The sequence below is a fragment of the Trematomus bernacchii genome, unplaced genomic scaffold, assembly GCF_902827165.1.
Source record: "Trematomus bernacchii unplaced genomic scaffold, fTreBer1.1, whole genome shotgun sequence".
NCBI classification, from domain to species: Eukaryota; Metazoa; Chordata; class Actinopteri; order Perciformes; family Nototheniidae; genus Trematomus; species Trematomus bernacchii.
Genome location: NW_022987564.1, coordinates 19,532,145 through 19,539,021, shown reverse-complemented (window position 1 = coordinate 19,539,021; position 6,877 = coordinate 19,532,145).

Below are 6,877 nucleotides of genomic sequence, written 5' to 3'. Positions count from 1 at the left end.
TCTCAGTGCTCACTGGTCAGATATAAAGCAGGTCCAGCTGTTAAGCCCCTCCCCTTCAGAGAAACACCCTCCTCTCCTGCCTGCGAGGGAGCAACGACCGGAGATCCCTTTGCTCTGATCACAGGATGCCAGGAATTCCTGCAGATTTCCTCAGCGCATAACCATTGTGCTCTTAAACAATAACAAGCATGCAGATTGATCCTTTCTTACTGTACCAGAGGTGAGCATATTTGCTCAACTGACAATCATTCAAACAAAGCTCACATAATGTTTTGTACATTTGGTGAGTCTTGAAGATTATTCTGTCCAAATACAGGAGTCTTAAACACTCTTTGTGTGTTATTGGATTGATTATTTTTCCTTTACAAACTAAAAGTGAGCAGAGATGCTAATCATCCTTATCAAACCTGCCAGGTTGTGACATGCAGAACAGGATGCCTTGTGATTACAGAGAGCATTGCCTTTGTGTGCGAACGTCCCTCAGGTTTTGCAGGTTTTCAACTGAGAGAAGCAAAACCTTGACAGGACGGGGAGGGAGTGGTGGGCTTTGAATCCTTAATAACAATCCATTGCGTAACATAAAAAACAACCTGTACTGTAAAGACATGTGAAATGTTCCCGAAACCAGATGCAGACACATGTGTCATGTTGAAACATTGACGTTGTTCAATTACTAATGTGCAAGTGCAGGTGGAATCATTTTGTCCAGGTGGCTTCATTAAGTGACAATAAAATTCCACTTGATCAAGCGTGAGAATGCTTCCTATTCATGACTGAAAAGAGTAGACGTCATCAGTTCAAAAAAAATGATTTAGGCTGTTTTAAATTCTTTCAAATAATGAGTTTGTGTTTCTATCAAATGAAATAGACCCATAGTACAGTATCTGTATTGTAAATGGCTGGATATATCAGAAAATATCAGTTGTGCAACAGACAGTTGACATTCATGTCAAAAAGTCATAAATAATTATAGTTACATGAGATGATTCATTTGTCCCCTGAGGGAAAAAGTGGGTAGGTTACACAACGACTACCAAATGCGTTATCTCACCTGTGGAGACATATAAACTGACATTTACATTTCTCCAACAGAATCTTCAAACTCCAGGTGCTTTTGTTCAAGTGGGGCGGGGTGACCCACAACCTTCTGAAGCAGCAACACGCCTTTGTGTGACTTGGAACCAGATTGACACATTCTTCAGGGGTCACAGCAGGGCAAGTCCCACCCTGTCTTTGGGTTGATTGCTCTTTTGAACAAAAGTGAAATCAGCAGTAGCAATTATTTGCTAACATTTCAATGTTGGCAAATGCTGATGAGAAGAAATGTGCAATTCTGAACATGAATGATTTCAGAGAACAACAAATGTCAACAAAAACTGGTCACCATGGTTTATAGACTTCAAGGCTTATTACAAATACCACCAGCTAATGCCATCAGCTTTCAGGAGTTTTAGTTTTGAAGGAAAAAAGCATTTTGAGGCTAAAGAGAAAGAAATGTTGTCAGGAGCAGGTGGAGACAGAATAATATGCGAATATAACATAACTTCAGTGTTGAATCTCTGTACCAACACGTACATTTGTCTTTTGACCTGCTAATTGAAAGTTGAATATGCATACTTTACTTTACTTACTTACAGAGAAACTGATGTGTTGGAGTTCAGTGGAAGCATGCGGGATGTCTGGCAAGAAATGAGTACATGAAGCCTTTTTTTTACTGACACAAAAACCACAATTGTGCCGCTTTATCGGCACAGGTCAATTCATGTTTATTGAAACAAGCTGTAATGGTTAACAAGAAATACGCATGCTTGTAAAGACAAAGCATGTGTGACTAAATGTAATTTATTGACAGTTACATAAAAGCAATTACTTACAGTAATGACTTGTAAAGCACTTTGAATTGTCGCGGACAGAAAAGTGCTAATAAACTTGCCTTGCCTTGCCTTGCCTTACAGCATGTTCCTCTTGATGTCAACGTGTAAACAGCAGTCTGGTCGTTCATTTTTGTTTAACAGCATGTAATGAGAAACAAGTGCTGTGCTCAAGTACCATGTGTTAAGAGACAGAATGGAACAGAATAGGCACTTGTTCATCTTGAATTTCAGCGATGGAATGTAGCACAGAACGTTCAATCAAGTACAGTTTTGAGGTAGTTGTGATTTACTTAAGTATTTCGTTTTCATGCAACTTAATAAAGGACATATTTATTTATTTATTATCTGACAGCCTTACTTACTTTGCATAAACCTTTTACATAACAAACGTATACATCTTTATTTAAGCCTTTCTAAGTAAATACATAACTGCTGCTTAATGCTTAAATACAAATTATTGTTTTCATTTGTATTATATTATTAAATCCTGAAATGTGCCAGTCTGTATATTAAGTATATTTCTGGACACATGGGGGCAGCAGAAACAATCTGTGAACACGACACTGACATATTATCATCTTGTAAAGTTGACCTATAACCTGTCTATTCACACGTCAGCAGGCACAAAGCAATGTTAGCATTTATGCTGGCCTTGTTTGTGATCACTTGACCTAAAAGTCCAATTAACACTCTCCTTTTAGCTCTGTTTTATCGTCAAAAATATTGATAATAGTCTTAAAGGTCCCATGTCTTGGTCATTTCTACTGATCATAATTCCATTGTTGAGGTCTACTAGAATAGATTAACATTGTTCAATGTTCCAAACTCACATTGGTTTCTCATACAGCATCTCTGTATAGTATTGTGTATTCACTCTCTGTCCTACACGGCTTGTTGGAGCTCCTGCCCCCCCCCCTCCCTGTGAGCCCAGTGTGCTCTGATTGGTCAGCTCGCCCACTCTGTTCTGATGAGTCAACCACCGTTACAGCTGAACATCAGTGTTTATGTGTTACAATGGCGTTTGTTAGCAACCAGAAAATGACACCAGTAACGACAAACAGATGAGAATGCTGCATGGGGTCTGGGTGCCGTGTTGGCGGGACGTTGCGGGGCTCAAGGAGCGGACAGTGTGAGCTGGATTACTGGTGTCGTTTCCTGGTTGCTGCGCGGAGCACCGCGGAGCTCAGGCTGAGTAAGTGTGTGTGTGTGCGGAGCTCCGCGGAGCTCAGGCTGAGTGAGTGTGTGTGTGTGTGCGGAGCTCCGTGGAGCTCAGGCTGAGTGAGTGTGTGTGTGTGCGGTCTTAGTGACGTCAATAGGCCCCGGAAGAAAAAAATGGAAAAAGACAAATCTCCAACGAGGTGTTCTGGGGCAGCATAGACACGTCTTTTCTGTGTTAGAGTTTTACTGGCTACAGGGTGTACTTTGAGGGTTTGTGACTTTGCCGACCGTTTACATGCAGAAAAAGCTACATAACAAGGGGAAGGGTAATAACCGGAAAAGCATGTCATGGGACCTTTAAGTATATTTCACTTCTGTTTCTCAGTTATAGCTACTGTTAAATTATATTCATATTTTCTTTTAAAAAGGAGCCATTTTGCAATGAGGTAGAGCCTTTCACTTTTCTTCAAAGCACTTACTAGTTAATGCATGTTAGAGAAGCACTAAGAGTTAACTTGATCTGAAATGTCTTCCACCACTTTCAGTGCCACTGCCTAGTAGCCTTACCTCGTATCCTTTTTATTCCTTGTATATCTGGCGTGGGTCAGAAATTATTTTTGTATCCAACTTAACAAAGGAAAAAGCCAGAGTCTACAGCCATGCTAGCCATGCTCTGAAATGCTCATGTCAGTGTGATAACAAGCTCAGAATGTCAATGGTAATATGCTTATACTAACCAGGTAATGATGTAGAAAGCCTGAATTAGTAATAAGGTCCAAGCCAATCATCCATTATCTTGCCTAGCGGTTAGTTCTTTAGCTAAGATGTGTGTGCAACTGACGAAAATGTGAAATGCTAACATTGCATGCTAACAACCTCAGGATGTAAATGGCAACGTGCTAATACTAACCAAGGTAAAAATGTAGAAAGCCTAAATAAGTAATTAGGGCACAGCCAATCATTTAGGGCCTAAATGATTGGCTGTGCCCTCCATCCCAGAGTAAATGTAAAGTAAATGTAAAGAGTCATCTCTCTCCACAATTCCACATTTCCCCATAATGTCCGTTTCAAAGAGGCGGCATAGAGAGGCGAAGTCCCTCCCCTTCCGGTGGACCTCCATGGGACCTTATTTCGGAAAAATTATGTATGGAAGTCAATGGAGAGAGAAAGATTATCTTTCGATCCCGTTTGAATTGTGCCACGAATTACACATAATGTTTGTCAATTTAAAAGATAATTTTGCAAGTCAAAAAAAAAATAATATGTCGTAAAACTGTGAAGTAACACATTTGGTTGTGTGAAACGCTCAATGAACTACATCTCCGGTCTCGCACAATAACACACGTCACCAAGATGGCCGTCACTGCTGTCTTGTCAAAAAAAGGATTGACTACCCTCACTATGAATGTCATGCAAAGCTGCCTGCCTGCCTGCCTGCCTGCCTTTGATTCTCTCTGAACTGCCTGGTCTTTTTAATGTTTAATGTCAACCATTTGTGCAGATAGCACAAGCAATAGCAAAAGATTTGTAGTCTTTCTAGTTGCGTATTTTTCATAGTCTTATATTTCAACAGTTTTACGACAAACTGTGACTTTTTTGACATGGAAATGATTTTTTAAGATTGACAAACATCATATGTGTAATTCATGGCACAATTCAAACGGGATCGAAAGATACGTTTTCTCTCCCCATTGACTTCAATGCATAATTTTTGCCAAGGTAGAGCCATGGCCAAGATAGCTGCTCTACGCCTTTCCACCGCAGGTACAATAGGGGCGTTACCCACTCTGGGCCAACCGCTCCAGGCTTGGCTCCTGAGAGGGACAGGCTGAGACAGGAGGGACTGTCTGACAAAGTTATTCAGACTATCCAGGCAGCAAGAGCAGGATCCACCACAGCCTGTTACAGGACGAAGTGGTTGGGATTCCAGCAGTGGTGTGAAGAAAGGAGTCTAGAGCCTCTATCATGTACATTGGGCTCTATTCTGTCCTATTTACAGATACTGGTGGACAGGGGGCTTGCTCATTCCACAATTAAAGTGTATGCAGCAGCCATTTCGTCCGGCCATGAGAGATTTGACGGCAGGTCAGCCTTCAGTCAGCCATTTATGACGCGGTTTTTGCAGGGGGTCAGGAGACAGCGCCAGTGGTGCGGGCCTCCTCCCCGCAGTGGGATCTGCCGCTGGTGCTCGAGGCTCTGGTCACAGAACCATTTGAGCCTCTGGAGCTCTCCCCCCTGAAAGCACTGTCATTGAAAACAGCTTTGCTACTTGCCCTGACTTTAGCCAAGAGAGTGTCCGAGCTGACCACTCTGTCGGTGGACCCAAGTTGCCTTTTGATCCGGGGTGACCGTAGCGGGGCGACACTCAGACCGAACCCCTCCTTTGTTCCCAAGAACCTAAGGAGTGCGTTCAGGTTGAGGACTATACAGTTAAACAGCTTTCAAATCAAATCAAATCAAATCAAATCAAGGTTTATTTATAGAGCACATTTAAAAGCGATTTTTGGTCGGACCAAAGTGCTGTACATGTAATAACTACAATCACATAAAAACACATTTCTAAAAGACAATAAATTACAACAGATATTTAAAAAGAAAACACAGGGAAAAGTCAGGAGTCGTGCTCCGCTCTAACTAGAAGGCCAGGGAGAAGAAGTGTGTCTTAAGAGTAGATTTAAAAACCCCTAGGGTCTGGGCCGACCTCACATGGAGGGGCAGAGTGTTCCAGAGCCTCGGGCCAGCTGCTGCGAAGGCTCGGTGCCATCGGGTTTTGAGCCTGGTCTTGGGCACTACCAGCAGCAGCTGGTCAGCAGACCTTAAAGCTCTGGCTGGGGTGTAGCGCTGGAGCAGTTCAGTTATATAGGCCGGAGCCAGCCCATTTAGTGCTTTAAAAACAAATAAAGGAGTTTAAAATCAATTCGGAACCGAACTGGAAGCCAGTGCAGTGAGGCCAGAATTGGGGTGATGTGGTCACGCTTTTTGTGGCCAGTGAGTAGACGTGCAGCTGCGTTCTGAACTAGCTGCAGGCGTCTAATTGACGCCTGGTCCATACCCACGTACAGAGCGTTGCAGTAGTCCAACCTCGAGGTAACAAAGGCATTAATAACCCTTTCCAGGTCTTTAAAAGATAAAAACGACTTGGTCTTGGCCAATAGTCGTATTTTAAAAAAGCAGGTTTTGACTACGCTGCTGACCTGCTTATCAAATTTAAAAGCGCTATTGAAGGTCACTCCAAGGTTTGTGACAGAGGGGAGGATATTATTTTTGAAGGAGCCCAGAATATCAACCTGGGAGGCTAGAGGTTGCGGTCCAAAAAAGATGACCTCAGTCTTGCTCTCATTGAGGTTGAGGAAATTTTGGCTCAGCCAGGATTTGATCTCTGCTAAGCAGTCCATCAATAGCTGTAATGAGTTAACATTTGAATTGAGTGGCAGATAGATCTGTACATCGTCGGTGTAGCAGTGGAAGGGGATGTTGTGTTTTGTGAGAATTGAACCTAGGGGCAGTATGTACAGTAGAAAAAGGATGGGGCCCAAAATCGAGCCTTGGGGAACCCCACAGGTAAGAGGGGCTATGGCTGAGGAGAAGGCACCTAGCTGCACTGAGAAGCTACGGTCTGTCAGGTAGGACCTGAACCATGCAAGGGCAGAGCCTGTGATGCCAGCGGACTGTTCAAGCCGTGACAACAGGATGCTATGGTCCACAGTGTCGAAGGCAGCTGTCAGGTCTAACAGCACCAGGACAGCTGGGCTACCTGAGTTGGCGGCTAGGAGCAGATCATTAAAAACTCTTAAAAGGGCTGTTTCAGTGCTGTGCATGGGTTTGAAGCCAGACTGAAACTTTTC